General features: G+C 42.3%; 1 long non-coding RNA gene across 2 annotated transcripts in view; it reads left to right on the top strand.

The window, feature by feature from the left end:
* LOC112447765 (uncharacterized) overlaps positions 1 to 16,488 on the top strand; it is a 31,961-nt gene that overhangs the window by 10,141 nt on the left and 5,332 nt on the right. Inside the window, exons 3-5 of one of the 2 annotated variants that reach the window (XR_003035948.2) lie at positions 549 to 655; positions 13,484 to 13,627; positions 13,979 to 14,073. This is a non-coding gene — a long non-coding RNA (uncharacterized lncRNA). Of the gene's footprint in view, positions 1 to 548; positions 656 to 13,483; positions 14,074 to 16,488 lie in introns of both variants that reach the window. The other variant, XR_003035947.2, reaches the window with a different exon arrangement.

Genomic DNA, 16,488 nt, shown 5'->3' with positions numbered 1-16,488 from the left:
TTCCAAGGAACAAGTGTCTTTTAATTTCATGGTTGCAGTCACCATCTGCAGTATTCTGGAGCGCCCCAAAATAAATTCTGTCTCTGTTGCCATTGTTTTCCCATCTATTTGCCATGAAGTGATGGGACTGGATGCCATGATCTTAGTTTTCTGAATGTTGAGATTTAAGCCAACTTTTTCACTCTCCTCTTTCACTTTTATCAAGAGGCTCTTTAGTTCTTCTTTGCTTTCTGCCATAAGGGTGGTGTCATCTGTATATCTGAGGTTATTGATATTTCTTCTAGCAATCTTGATTCCAGCTTGTGCTTCATCCAGCCCAGCATTTCACATGACGTCTTTTAGATAATTGTATCTTTTGGCATATTGCAAGGAGTTTTGAAATTTGAATTTGAATTCCATTTTTTGGGGGTGGGGGGAATGGTCTTTGAGAACTTCATCTTAGGGATGGCTTCTATTTCTGAAACTATGTAAAAAAGATTTTTAACAAACTAAATCACTTTTTATGGTCTTTTATTGTATATTTATAGCTATTTCTATTCATTCAATAGTTTCTGGAGCCTGTATCATGTGCTTGGCGTTTTTCTAGACTATGGGATACAGCAATAAACTAGAGGAGCAGACATCCTAGTCATCACAGTGTCTGACAATAAACAAGGTATATAAATGGTTATATATTGCTATCAAATGCTGGTATTTCACTTAGGTGCCAAGTATTATCTTAAGAGCGTATAAGAATAACTCATTTGGTTAAGTGGTGTGTGCGTGTATGTGTGCTCAGTCATGTCTGACTCTTTTTGACTTCATGGACTATAGCCCACCAGGCTCTTCTGTCCATGGGATTCTCCAGGCAAGACTACTAGAGTGGGTTGCCATTCCATTTTCCAGGGGATCTTCCTGCGCCAGGAATTGAACCTGCATCTCTTGTGTCTCCTGCACTGGCAGGCACAACCAATGAATGCACCTTTCCACTGTGCCACCAGGGTAACCCGTTAAGTGGGACAGTAGAAGAGAAAATGCTATGGAAAGAAATGAAGGGAAATGGAATTTGAAATGTGGACAGGAGTGAGGGAAGTCTGCAGTTTTAAAGAGTCTGAGACAGTCTCACTGAGGAGATAATATCTGGACAAGACCTGAAGGGCTGAGGGAAAAAGATAGTGGATGCCTGAGTGGAGGTGGCTTCAGGCTGAAAGGGCAATAGGTTACAGAGACCCTGAGGCAAGAACATTCCTGCTTGTTTTGGAAAAAGCAAGGAAGGAAGGAGAGCTTTGGCTGAGAAAGTGAGGGAGAGCATTAGGATCTAAGTGACGACAGTGGCTTTAGAATGAGATGAGGGGCCCTCAACAGTGCCAAGGGGTGGCCTGTTCCAACCCATATCCATACGGAATCACAGTTTCTGCTTCTGGGATTGGTAAGGAAAGGAATTGAAACTCAACATTCAAAAAACTAAGATCACGGCATCTGGTCCCATCACTTCATGGCAAATAGAAGGGGAAAAAATGGAAACAGTGGCAGATTTTCTTTTCTTGGGTTCCAAAATCACTTCGGATGGTGACTGCTATGAAATTAAAAGATGCTTGCTCCTGGGGAAAAAAGCTATGACAAACTTAGCATATTAAAAAGCAGAACCATCACTTTTCCAACAAAGGTCTGTATAGTCTAAGCTATTGTTTTTCCAGCAGTCACGTATGGATGTGAGAGTTGGACCATAAAGAAGGCTGAGCACCGAAAGATTGATGCTTTCGAACTGTGGTGCTAGAGAAAACTCTCGGAGAAGGCGATGGCATCCCACTCCAGTACTCTTGCCTGGAAAATCCCATGGATGGAGGAGCCTGGTAGGCTGCAGTCCAAGGGGTCGCTAAGAGTCGGACACGACTGAGCGACTTCACTTTCACTTTTCACTTTCATGCATTGCAGAAGGAAATGGCAACCCACTCCAGTGTTGTTGCCTGGAGAATCCCAGGGACAGAGGAGCCTGGTGGGCTTCCGTCTATGGGGTCGCACAGAGTCAGACACGACTGACGTGATGTAGCAGCAGCAGCAGTAGCAGCAGCAGAGAAAACTCTTCAGAGTCCCATGGACAGCAGGGAGATCAAACCAGTCAATCCTAAAGGAAATCAGTCCTGAATATTCATTGGAAGGACTTATGCTGAAGCTGAAGCTCCTACATTTTGGCTACCTGATGTGAAGAGCTGACTCACTGAAAAAGACCCTGATGCTGGGAAAGATTGAGGGCAGCAGGAGAAGAGGGTGGCAGAGGATGAGATAGTTGGATGGCATGACTGACTCAATGGACGTGAGTTGGAGCAAACTCCGGGAGATAGTGAAGGACAGGGAAGCCTGGCATGTTGCACTTCATGGAGTCACAAAGAATTGGACATGACTTAGCAGGGACAAATATCAATAACCTCAGATATGCAGATGACACCACCCTTATGGCAGAAAGCAAAGAAGAACTAAAGAGCCTCTTGATGAAAGTGAAAGAGGAGAGTGAAAAAGTTGGCTTAAAGCTCAACATTCAGAAAACTAACATCATGGCATCTAGTCCTATCACTTCATGGCAAATAGATGGGGAAACAGTGGAAACAGTGTCAGACTTTATTTTTGGGGGCTCCAAAATCACTGCGGATGGTGACTGCAACCATGAAATTAAAAGACGCTTGCTCCTTGGAAGGAAAGTTATGACCAACCTAGATAGCATATTCAAAAGCAGAGACATTACTTTGCCATCAAAGGTCCATCTAGTCAAGACTATGGTTTGTCCAGTACTCATGTATGGATGTGAGAGTTGGACTGTGAAGAAAGCTGAGTGCCGAAGAATTGATGCTTTTGAACTGTGGTGTTGGAGAAGACTCTTGAGAGTCCCTTGGACTGCAAGGAGATCCAACCAGCCCATTCTAAAGGAGATCAGCCCTGGGTGTTCTTTGGAAGGAATGATGCTGAAGCTGAAACTCCAGTACTTTGGCCACCTCATGCGAAGAGTTGACTCATTTGAAAAGACCCTGATGCTGGGAGGGATTGAGGGCAGGAGGAGAAGGGGTCAACAGAGGATGAGATGGCTGGATGGTATCACCGACTCGATAGACGTGAGTTTGGGTGAATTCCGGGAGTTGGTGATGGACCTGGAGGCCTCGTGTGTTGCAGTTCATGGGGTCACAAAGAGTCGGACACGACTGAGCGATTGAACTGAACTGAACTAGCAGCTGAACAACAACAACAACGAGGAAAGGAACAAAGATAAAAGCAAGGACCAGTTAGATAAGGCTAATTTAAAAATCCAGACAGGGGCTTGTGGTAGCCTCATGGACGAGAATTCCAGTTGTGGAGGTGGTTACAATAGGTCAGATTATGGATGTATTTTGATTATTCTTCAACTATTATGGTTCCAAATCATTGAAGTCTTGCTGCTTCCAGGCTCTCTCTAAGTAGTTAAATTAATAACCTGTAAAACAAACTCTTTAAAGGCTCTGGCAGCACCCATTATTTAAAGAAACTCTGTAAGCCATTACTTGGCAGTCTGGTTTAGATTTTCGTGTGTACAGTATATCTTCAAGCAGGACTACCTGTGCTTGGAGATAGAATCTCCCACATAACAATGGCAATTTAGGTGCAGGGCCAACTGAGCTGATGAAAGCAACTGAAAATACCATGTAGAATACCTTTATGATCTTTCTATAAATGTGCCTGTGGGTAACAAGAAAGTCAAGAAGCCTAAGGTCAAAGACTGAGCAGACAAGTTAAGCTCAGAGGAGAAACCAGCTTTTGCCTTAGGGCTTTGACCAGAACCTGAGGTGCCTGAGTGGGCTTCCCAGGGATTCATTGGTAAAGAATCTGCCCGTAATGCGGGAGATGCAGGAGACACGGGTTAGATTCCTGGGTCAGGAAGATCCCCTGGAAGAGGAAACCCTATCCAGTATCTTTGCCTCGGAAATCCCAAGGAGAGAGGAGTCTGGAGGGCTGCAGTCCATGGGGTTGCAAAAGAGTTGGACATGACTGAGCGACTGAACATAAACACATACATACATATATTATTGCTTTAGTATTTTTCATTAAAATGATATACTTTTATAAAGTTAAGCTTAGCTTTGTACAAAACAATGATACCAGTAATATCACAGGACCATGGTATTACTTTTTCTACACTTATTAAGAGTAATACATAATTATCAGAATTAAAAAATTCATGTTCTACTTAATCATCTCTTTTAGCCCCAACTTTACTACACTTGAGAAATAACTTACTTATTATATGCCATATTTGTCTAGTTAATGTTTTAGGTTCAAGCTTCTGTGAACAATATGGGTTTTGTTCACCTGACAGAGTATCTAGTTTTATGAATTATGATCTAATTTGGGGATTTATGTTCATGAATAGCTGAATATAAAGTGAATGTTTAATAGGTACTATATATAAGTTAATTTGTTTTTATTTTATTTATTGAAAAATTTTATTGGGGTTAACTTATTTTTTTAACGATTTGTTTTAAAACCGAGTACTCCTTCCTCACACCCATCCCGTAAATGGAATCCCACTGATATGACATAAAATGTTCCTACGACAAAACAGAATAAGTTAGTTAATATATGGAAAAATTTTCTTTAAGACCGGAATTTTTTGGTTTACAAGTAGCTCACCTGAGTAAAATACAGATAGCTACTGTCTTGAGGTGATATTAATAATTCTGTTGCCAGAGATGATAAGTGACAACAAAAGCTGGCCATTAATTTCACACTTCGGATACAGATTTCTTTTCGAATGATAAAATATACAAACTTTGGGTTTTGTGACTCAAATAAAAATACGGAGGGAATTGTAAAATCTACATCTGGGGAAGTTCTCAGGATAGAGACCTGTTTGGGATGATTTATGTGTTGTCTGAAAGCAAGGGTGTGGTTTCTTGGTTGTTTCTGGCTTTGTGGCTATTATTATTAAGTCTTTTTAAAGAGCCAAATGTTAAGAGGTGGAAACTAGGAAGACAGGGTGAAGTCAGCAAAATAAAACTGAGGAACATAGCCAAGAGGATGATTTAATAGGCTCCATTAGATAGGTTAAGGTAAAAAGCCTACAAGATTTTCTCTTCCTGCATTTTAAAAACAAAGACTTTGGCCACCTGATGTGAAGAACTGACTCCTTGGAAAATACTCTGATGCTGGGAAAGACTGAGGGCAGAAGGAGAAGGAGGCAGCAGAGGATGAGATGGTTTGATGGCATGACTGACTCAATGGACATGAGTTTGAGTAAACTCCAGGAGATAGTGAAGAACAGGGAAGCCTGGCGTGCTGCAGTCCCTGGGGTCCCAAAGAGCGACTGAACAACAAACAACAACAAAAAGAAAACAGAAATCTTTAGCACAAATCCTATCTACAGAGACTGGGCAGTTTTGAGGACAGAAGCTGACTGATGAACACTCACACTCGTGGTGGGGCATGGACTCTGGGAATAAGCCCTTTCCTGAGTACCTACAACCACAGACATATTGGCTGAGCTGTCTGTTATTCTTACCAATTAGATATGACTGAGCTTCCATTACCTGTATTGTCCCATCAAGAGATTTAGCCATCAGATAGATTTTAATTATTGAACCAAGATGTGAGTAATTAGAAAGGAGGGAACCTAAGAAGAAACACCAGTTCTTCTGCATTGACCTACAGGTCAGGAACTGGGAGGTACTTTTAATTTTGTTGTTGTTGTTGTTTGACATCGAAAAAGAAATATTCTTGGAACTTCCCTGGTGGTCCAGTGGCTCAGACTCTGAGTTCCCAATGCCTGGGTTCAATCCTTGGTTGGAGAACTAAGGTCCCACATGCCACAAATAAGACCTGGCGCAACCAAGTAAATAAATAAAAAGAAATATTCTTAAATCTACAAGATAAACGCAAGAAAATCGAGGAATGAAATACTTCTGATCAACAGCCTGTAGTCAGTGCCCTCGTGCTTGAGCCCTAACCCCACCATCGGTGGCTCCAGTGTCCTGCAAGAGTATCTCGTCTTTCCTGTTCTCAGGGTATAATTTAAACAGCCTGTTTCACATGTTACTCTAAATCACCTCGTCTTTTTGGAAATTGGATCCGCATGATAAATAATGAATGGTGACTTTGGCCTCACTTTCGACTCACTTCATTAGGCTTTAGATGGGAATCACAGGGACCCATAAATGTACATTTCAGTTGTCCTGGCGCCAAGCAGTAATGGCTGGAGTTCATAAATAAAATAAGAGCAACGGTTCTGTCTTGTGTGCACTCTGGGAAAACAGCAGACAGATACCCGCTCTGGAGGACTTAGGGCAGGCGGGGCAGCCCTGGAGGCAGAGTTGCTGGACAGTCCTTGTCCTGCCCTGATGGAAAGACTGCTGTTTGGTCTTTGCAACCACGTTGCACGAGTAACAGTCATCTTCAAGGGACCAAAGAATCTCTGCTCTATACGTTATAGTGCGAGAGTCTCTCTGCAAACTATTAAAATAAGTTATTTTACCTTCTTTCTTAGAAGACCAGGACCAAGTGAAAGTAACTGACCTGAGAACACTGTGCGTGCATGCATGCTCAGTCACTCAGTCGTGTCCAGCTCTTTTGCAACCCGGTGGACTATAGCCTACCAGGGTCCTCTGTCCATGGGATTTCCCAGCCAAGAATACTGGAGTGGGTTGCCATTTCCTCCTCCAGGGCATCTTCCTGATCCAGGGATCAAACCTGAGTCTCTTGCATTGGCAGGCAGATTCTTTACCACTGAGCCACCTGGGAAGCCCAACCTGAGAAAACACCACACTGGAAATAGGATTTGCACCCATTTCTACAAACTCCCAGTCTAGCATTTCATTTACTTTGAGGCAGCTCCTATGTCATGTTGAAGACATGATTCATTTGTTCCATGTAATGAAGTCATTGTAAACTGAGTGCAGGTGCTGGAGACACAGGGCTGGGCAAGATGGGGAAATCCCCAGCTTTCACAAAGCTTAGAGACCCCGAGGGAAGGTGGACAGTAAGTTATATAACGTGTGTTATCATGAGACACAGCTCACATTCGGGACATGATGCAATGGAGGCACCGCACACTGCCTAGTCTAGTGGATAACAGAGGGCCTGCTGGAAGAAGTGGCCTTGAAGAGAAGACTGACACTGACGGGGCAGGAGGGGTTACCCAGGCACAGAGGTGGCTGAGAGGGGGTTAAGCGGACAGATTGGAGTCCCTGCGGCTCGTGTGAGTGGTCCCCATTGGGCAATGGCTAAACTGAGGATTTTAGAAATAATCTTTTTTTTTTTTTTTTTTAATGTGGGACCATTTTCAAAGTCTCTGTTGAATTTCTTACAACATTGCTTCTATTTTGTTTTGGTTTTTTGGTTGTGTGGCATGGATCTTAGCTCCCCAACCAGGGATCAAACCTGCACGCCCTGCACTGGAAGGCAAAGTTGTAAGTGCTGGAACACCAGGGGAGTCCCTAGAGATAAGCTTACAGGCAGCAGGAGAGGGAGGAAAACAGCCGCGACAGAGCGAGGACCGAGAGCCACAGACAGCCAACGGTCTACAAGCTTTAGCTTAGAGTCTCTCCTTCTATTACTAGATAATGTTGTTGCTGTTGTTGTTTTTCAGTCAATAAGTCATGTCCGACTCTTTGCAACCCCATGGAATGCAGCACGCCAGGCTTCCCTGTCTCTCACCATCTCCTGGAGTTTGCCCAAGTTCATATCCATTGAATTGGTGATGCCATGCAACCGTCTTATCCTCTGTTGCCCTCTTCTCCTTCTGCCTTCAATCGTTCCCAGCATCAGCGTCTTTTCCAGTGAGCTGGCTCTTCACACCAGGTGGCCAAAGTATTGGAACTTCAGCTTCAGCATCAGTTCTTCCAGTGAGTATTCAGGGTTGATTTCCTTTAGGATTGACTGGTTGGATCTCTTTGCAGTCCAAGGGACTCTCAAGAGTCTTCTCCAGCACCACAGTTCAAAAGCATCAATTCTTTGGTGCTCTGCCTTCTTTATGGTCCAACCCTCACATCCGTACATGACTACTGGAAAAACCGTAGCTTTGACTTTACGGACCTTTGTCGGCAAAGTGACGTCTTTGCTTTTTAATACACTGTCTAGGTTTGTCATAGCTTTCCTGCCAAGAAGCAATCGTCTTCTTAGATAACGTTAAGAATGCACATATGTTTATTTTCCTAAAAGTAGACTAAAGGAAGAGAAGCCAACTTTCTCCTTCAGTTTAGTCAATTTATGTCCATCGAATTGCTGCCTCATTCACAGGTGTGTAACACCTGGACTCAGTGCTATTGCAGACTCAGTGGCAAGTAAATATGTCCTGGTGTCTGCTTACCCATGCACTCACTGACAGCAATCGGACGGGAAGACAGGACAAGACACAAGGAAACAGCTGGGCCTGTCTACAAAGAGCTATTAGATGGACTGTTTAAAGTTATGACAAATAACCAAGTTGATCTCAGGATTACCTCTGAGAGTAAGGGGGTCTAGGTTTTTTTTTTTTTTTAAGATTAAGAGCAAATTTTACTTTTATGCCACCAAATTACTTTTTGCTTAAAAATTTGGGCGCATACCATATGCCAGCCATGACACTAGCAACTCGAATTAAGGACCTTGCTCCTGGCCTCTGGGGATCTGTAGTCTCGGGGTGGGGCAGGGTGGGGTGTGGAGCTGAAGACATGGGAACAAAGTGTCACCGTGGGCTGTGCTCTAGAAAAGGAGCTACAGTAACCGGTGACTTTGTGAACCTGTGGGGGTGTCCCCTCACAGGGCAAGTGAGACCTCGCCTTTCCTACACTGTTCTTCTGTCAACACAATTCTAAATAAGATGGAGGAAATCCAACACACTTCTGTTTCCTTTGAAAATTTTCTGCATCAGTCAATGCAAATTGACTTCAGAAATGAAACTGTTTTCATCAGAAGGAGACATTTTCCAAGTGATTAAACACTTTTCCATCAGCACCGATCAGAAGACGTCAACCAGTGGACTGGGCCCTGGAAACCTTGATAAGAATGTCAGGTTTGCTTTCTTTAAAAAAAGAAAAAAAGAAAATCCATTCACAGTATTAAAAGTATTTGTATAATTTTCTTCTTACACGCTATGTACAGATTTTCATATCTCAACATGGAAAAGATTGTGGTTGTATTTGAAACAAGCAAGGGCATAATAAACCTCACCATTCACATTGATTTCATCAATTTATTCATGCAACACATGTTGAGTGACTGTGCCAGACTAGAGACACAAAGTCCTACAATTGCAGACTGAAAGCTCTTGCTTTTCCAGGAGCTTACAGCCTGGAAAATCTGAATGGAATGGTTAATTGTTACAGAAAGTGTTTCTTTTCCTTGGCTGTTCTTCTCACTACTACCTTTAATTAAAAATTTAAGATTCTCTAACTATTTTCAAATATTCTTTTTTCCTGTTAGAGTTGTGTGAAAGCACTCTTTTCTGGGATATCTGTCATTTGCTTTATGCCATAACTTCTGATATTATGAACATGTCAACAGATCAAGAGATTCACTGCCTTGATTCACCCTAGTTGATGCCTTCTGTTCAAAAGGAAAGAAAGGAACAGCGGAAGGAAGGAAAGAAGATTCTAATGAGCATAGCTACCCATGAAGCTCCTTACAGATACTATATGATAAATTGAAGCAAAAAATTGAAGGAGCAGCAATTTGGGAGCACAGAAAGGGGGAAAAGTAATAGGTGGAATTATACACCAAATCAGGATTATTTTTAATCAGTTGAGAAAGTAGGAGGTTAATAATCCATCAATTCAATCTAAGGGAAATCCTCAATTACCTAAGCCAAGGATTGAGAAAGTCTTAAATCAGATATGTTAGCAAGAGGAAGTAACTTAGTACAGTTCCTGAATTCAACATTACATAAAATTTCAGCCACCAATTGCTCTTGTGGAATCTACCAAATGACTTGAACTATGTCTCTGGACTAGAAAGGAGCCAATTTAATAAATTATTGCAAAGGAATGATGTTTGATTTCATGAGTCATTGGAAACTTAATAACAAAAGCAAGTCAGTCAAGGGGGAAAATAGTTCAAGTCTGTTGAATCTGAGGTTTTAACTTTTATTTTGCTGCTTTAATTTTGAAATCTCAGCATTAGAAATCAGAGTTTTTCATTTCCTTTCTCTGTTCTTCAGTCTCAAGAGACAGTTTATTGAATTCATTGTATTATATATGAACATTTTAATTTTTTTATTTTTAAAATTTATTTACTTTAGTTGGAGGCTAATTACTTTACAGTATTGTAGTGGTTTTTGCCATATATTGATATGAATCAGCCATGGGTTTACATGTGTTCCAAAAACCTAAGAAGTAAAACAATCTGCACTTTAAAATGTTCATATATAATACATATATGAATACATATATATGCATAATATATATAATACACATATAATATATATAATGCATAATACATATATGAACATTTTAAAGTGCAGGTTGTTTTACTTCATAGGTTTTTAAAAATGTTGATTGCACTGATAAAAAGTGCTGTGGATAAGAATTCGCACCTGCATACAAGCAGGCATTTAAAACAACTTTCCATCATTTTAAATATGTTGGGCTTCCCTGATAGCTCAGTTGGTAATGAATCCGCCTGCAATACGGGAGACTCTGGTTCAATTCCTGGGTCAGGAAGATCCCCTGGAGAAGAGAAAAGCTACACACTCCAGTATTCTGGCCTGGAGAATTTCATGGACTGCATAGTCCATGGAGTCGCAGAGTCAGACACAACTGAGCGACTTTCACTTTCTCATACTTTAGGATCAGCTAGTTAAAACAGGAACTTTACCACTTAAGAGTTTCCTTCAGTGTGCATTTACTGATCTCCAGGAGTGTGAGCGCTGCCATTTAAGAGCAGGACAGCTCTTAAAGCTGCTACTCACAACAGCTCCAGACTAGTCCTCAGTCTGCATTTAGACCTACCATCTGCCATTCAGTTCAGAGCTCATTGGGTAGTAAAGTCCCTTCTCATTTCTGTCAATTCAAAGAATAGCTGTTTCAAAGCATAAAGTACATAAACCACAATTGCACTTATCTCACACGCTAGCAAAGTAATGCTCAAAATTCTCCAAGCCAGATTTCAACAGTACTTGAACCATGAACTTCCAGATGTTCAAGCTGGATTTATAAAAGGCAGAGGAACCAGAGATCAAATTGCCAACATCCAGGGGATCATTGAAAAAGCAAAAGTGTTCCAGGAAAACATCTACTTCTGCTTTACTGACTACTCCAAAGCCTTTGACTGTGTAGATCACAACAAACTGGAAAATTCTTCAAAAGATTGGAATACCAGACCACCTGACCTGCCTCCTGAAAAATCTGTGTGCAGGTCAAGAGGCAACAGTTAGAACTGGACATGGAACAACAGACTGGTTCCTCATCCAGAAAGGAGTAAGTCAAGGATGTATACTGTCACCCTACTTATTTAACTTATATGCAGAGTGCATCATGAGAAACGCTGGACTGGATGAAGCACAAGCTGGAACCAAGATTGCCAGGAGAAATATCAATAACCTCAGATATACAGATGACACCACCCTTATGGCAGAAAGTGAAGAAGAACTAAAGAGCCTCTTGATAAAAGTGAAAGAAGAACGTGAAAAAGTTGGCTTAAAACTCAACATTCAGAAAACTAAGATCATGGCATCTGGTCCCATCACTTCATGGCAAATAGATGGGCAAACAATGAAAACAGTGACAGACTTTATTTTGGGGGGCTCCAAAATCACTGCAGATGGTGATTGCAGCCATTAAATTAAAAGACGCTTGCTCCTTGGAAGAAACGCTATGACCAACCTAGACAGCATATTAAAAATCAGGGACATTACTTGGCCAAGAAAGGTCCGTCTAGTCAAAGCTATGGTTTTTCCAGTAGTCATGTATGGATGTGAGAGTTGGACTATAAAGAAAGCAGAGTGTAGAAGAATTGATGCTGTTGAACTGTGGTGTTAGAGAGAACTCCTGAGAGTCCCTTGGACAGCAAGGAGATCCAACCAGTCCATCCTAAAGGAAATCAGTCCTGAATATACATTGGGAGGACTGATGCTGAAGCTGAAATGCCAATACTTTGGCCACCTGTTGCAAAGAACTGGCTCTTTGGAAAAGACTCTGATGCTGGGAAAGATTGAAGGCAGGAGGAGAAGGGGTCGACAGAAGATGGGATGGATGGATGGCATCACTGATGCCATGGACATGAGTTTGAGTAGGCTCTGGGAGTTGGTGATGGATAGGGAAGCCTGGCGGGCTGCAGTTCATGGGGTTGCAAAGAGTCCGACATGACTGACCAACTGAACTGAAGAATAGCTGTTTCAAAGCATAAAGTACATGAGGACTTCCCTGGTGGTCCAGTGGTTAAGAATTGCAGTTAAGAATCTGTGAATCCACTGCACAGGGCACAAGTTTGATCACTGGCCAGGGACCTAAAATCCTGCATGTCCCTCATGGTGCAGCCAAGAAATAAATCAATAAAAAGCATAAAGTGCAAGGCAATGATAGATTGGAGGACTGAACGCTAGAGTTTTGTGCATGGGGTTTCAACAGAACACACATCCTCATGCCCAAAGAGAGCCTTGGGCTGCTTCGCCAGAACCATAGTGTGTTCACCAAACTCCGCCTGCTTCTTCCCAGAAACATATCATTAGTACATTTTCTAGTTGCACCTCCTGGGGTCATGTGACTGAATTCTGGCCAATGGAAGTTGCAGTACACCACTTAGAGGCATGACTGCTAGTCCTCCTGGTGCCCAGTTCTCCAGATTCTTTGACCCGCAGATGCACAGAATTCAGGGAAGCTGGGGTCCAGGTATGGAAGAGACCCTCTTAGGGCGAGTACGGAAGACCTCCCCACCCCAGCCACCCCCCTACTTCCTCCTCCTGCACCGTCACCCGAGCAAGAGCTTAGCTTCTATTGCAGTACACCCCTGAGGTTGGGGTCGTCATAGAAGTTAATCCGTGGTGAATAATACAGGTGTAAAGGGAGACGGTGGGCAGGAGAAAGAGAAACCAAATATCATTGCTTTGCAGTTGGCCACCATCGCCACGTTACTCTGTGTGGACAGGAATATAGCAAAAATCAGAACCACACGACATAAAAAAATTTACTAAGCCGTTATATTAAGGTTCAAATATTGTTGAATACCTTGCAACCATCCACTGTTTATTACCAGCAAGTTCTGCATATCTGTGTCACCTTTCCCCAGACGTAGAGCTGCTGCCTTGCCCTTGGGACCCAATTGTTCACCTCTGCCCTCCTCATTTCCCCTATGATTGTATAGCTTCATTAGCCTTCATTCCTTTTCCAAGTTGTTAAAATCATTTTTTATTTTTCATAAATTGTTGATAGCCGCTTCTTTGAAATTAATTTGCATGGGGAGGAAGATAGACTCAATTATTTCAGCATGACTATAAAAGCCAGTTTTGTTTAATTGAATTTTGTTCTTGTTAAAAATTAATATTTTCTATTGTGTTTTGTTTTTTTTTTCCTACCAGATATTGCAGTATGTTATAATGGTCTAGTCAAAACCAGAACAGTGATGATGCCACAACAGAACAATGGCTTGAAATAGAAGACCCCAGAGCATGTCAGAAGCATAACAGAATACCCAACAGTCTATGTAAAAGCCACTCCTCTGTGTACTGTTTTTATATATTTGGGGATATTTCTGAAACTTTATTTGAGTGAGCATCTCCTGCTCCCTATATTTGTGTTTTTCTTTCCCCATCTTTTCTATATTCTTTTAAAAAAATAATATAGTGTGACAGCAGAGCCTCTGGAACGGCTCCCAGTCTTTCCTGCTTCCTAGTTCTCTTCTCGTGCTAACTAGCCCATCCCCCGTCCCCTCCCACCCTGTACCAGGATCAGTCGCTGTGGCCCTAGAACACAGCAGGAGTGATGGCATGTCCTTGAGTTTTAGTCCGAGACATGGTTTCCATCTCAGGGGCTCACACATTTTCTCTCTTGGCTCCCTCCCTCCCGGGAAACAGGCTGTCACAGTCCCATGAGAGGACACTCAGGAGGGGCCCCTGGGACGAGGAGTGAAGCCCACAGCCAGCGAGAACCCACCGCTGCCAACAAACAGGTAAGCAAGCTGGGGAGGGGGTCTTCCCATAGCTGGGACTTAAGTGACGGTTGAGCCAGGACCCAGGGGTGCCACCCAGAGTCCCAAGTCTCAGAAACCGTGTGAGATGACGAACGTTTGTTGTTTCATACTACCCTGGTAAGTTTTGGGGTAATTTGTTCCAGGGGTCCCCAGCCTCCAGGATCTAATGCCTGATGATCCGAGGTAGAGCTGATGTGATAATAATAGAAATAAAGTGCATAATAAATTTAATGCACTTGAATCATTCCAACACTATTCTCCCCACCTGAGTCCATCAAAAAACTGTCTTTCACAAAACTGACCCCTGGTGCTAAAAAGATCGGGCACTGCTGTTACACAATAGATAAGAAAAAGACATAGCACATAAAATCAATAAAACTAATACGGGTCAATGACGAGTAAAAGACAGGATTTGGCAAGTTTTGACACTTCCGTTTCATCTTAATTGTCTTCCTCAAAATTAATTCCTTGGAGTAAACGTGGTTACCAACAGAGCATTAGAAAAATGAACATTTAGCTTTGGGAAGTAAAATGTAACTAAAGGATTATTTTCCATTTTATTAATCTCATTAAACGGTATGGCAGTGCATTTGTTTCTGTTAAAAAACATGATACCACTCTTTGGGAAAAAAGCTACTTCAAATTAGCCTTAAACTATTACTTTTAGCAACGTGTAGTAACATAATACAGAGAATTATAACGGCACCCCACTCTAGTACCCTTGCCTGGAGAATCCCATGGACGGAGGAGCCTGGTGGGCTGTATGTAGTCCGAGTGGTCGCTAAGAGTTGGAAATGACTGAATGACTTCATTTTCACTTTTCACTTTCATGCATTGGAGAAGGCAATGGCACCCCACTCCAGTGTTCTTGCCTTGAGAATCCCAGGAACGGGCGAGCCTGGTGGGTTGCCATCCGTGGGGTCACTAAGAGTCAGACATGACTGACTTCACTTTCACTTTTCACTTTCATGCATTGGAGAAGGAAATGGCACCCCACTCCAGTACTCTTGCCTGTAAAATCCCATGGATGGAGGAGCCTGGTGGGCTGCCGTCCGTGGGGTCGCTAGGAGTCGGACATGACCGAGTGACTTCACTTACACTTTTCACTTTCATGCATCGGAGAAGGAAATGGCAACCCACTCCAGTGTTCTTGCCTGGAGAATGCCAGGGACGGGAAGCCTGGTGGGCTGCCGTCTATGGGGTCACACAGAGTCGGACACGACTGAAGCGACGCAGCAGCAGCAGTAACATAATGATTGCTTAGTAGAAATTCCTAAGAGATGGTCTGACTTAAGCATATATTTAAACATAACATTATAAATAAGTTCTTCTGCAGTCCTTGAAGAGAGTATAGTTCCTGCACACATTCTCCTTTATACACCTAAGCTTGTTTGCCGTCTCAGTTTTTATTCCTGGTAAAGTTAAACTTGAACAGAGTAACCGAATGCTAACAATGTCCGAATTAGTGAAGCCCAAATGAGTAAGCTTTATTCTGTGTGATGGCGCTGGAATGGATAAAAGCCCAAGTTCTGAGTCGAGGCAATAGTTATGAGCTACCAAGTCCCCGCCAGGATTCCAGCTCAGCATTCTCCACGCTTCACTGCAGCTGGAATCCAGATTTTGAAACTGAATTGTCTCAGTCTGGCCACAGTGGTCATTTCACATTCCCACTAAATTTTCCCTCAACCAGAATGCATGTGTGCTCAGTCACTCAGTCATGTCCGACTCTGCAACTCCAGGGACCGTAGCTGGCCAGGTTCCTGTGTCCATGGGATTTCCAAGGCAAGAATACTGGAGTGGGAAAATACTGGAGTGGGTTTCCATTTCCTCTATCAGGGGATCTCCCCGACCTAGGGATCGAACCTGAGCCTCGTGCATTGGCAGGATTCTTTACTGCCAAGTCACTAGGGAAGCCCCAGCTAGAATGACTAGGAATAACTGATTTTTCCATGTAGAAAAAGAATAAAAGTGAATCTCTATTTCAGAACATTAAAGGAAAAACTGAATCAAGGGCTTATGTATGAAAGGCAGAGCTTTTAAGCATTTTAGAAGCAGACATAGAGAGATTATTCTCATGACCTTGGAAGAATTTCTTCATCAAAATACAAAAATAGCAAAGCACAAAGGAAAAGATCAGAAAAATCTGACTACACTGTGAACTTCTCTCTCTCCTTTTCTTTTAAGTATTATATAATGGATAATGATTTTTAAGGGGAGTAGTGTGATTTAATAAGTTTCATTATTTTTGCAATTTTGCTGCAGATCTTAGTAATACAAGAGAGAGTAATACAAGAGATCTGGCTCCAAGATCACTTTTGTGTGTGTGTATTCGTGGTTTTAATGGCTGTCACAGCCTTAATTTTTCATTCATATTTTTCTTACATCCTTCATTTT

This window comes from Bos taurus, chromosome 8 (assembly GCF_002263795.3).
Source record: "Bos taurus isolate L1 Dominette 01449 registration number 42190680 breed Hereford chromosome 8, ARS-UCD2.0, whole genome shotgun sequence".
In the NCBI taxonomy this organism is placed as follows: Eukaryota; Metazoa; Chordata; class Mammalia; order Artiodactyla; family Bovidae; genus Bos; species Bos taurus.
The sequence above is the reverse complement of the archived record's forward strand: the minus strand, read 5'-3'. Positions and strand labels throughout refer to the sequence as shown.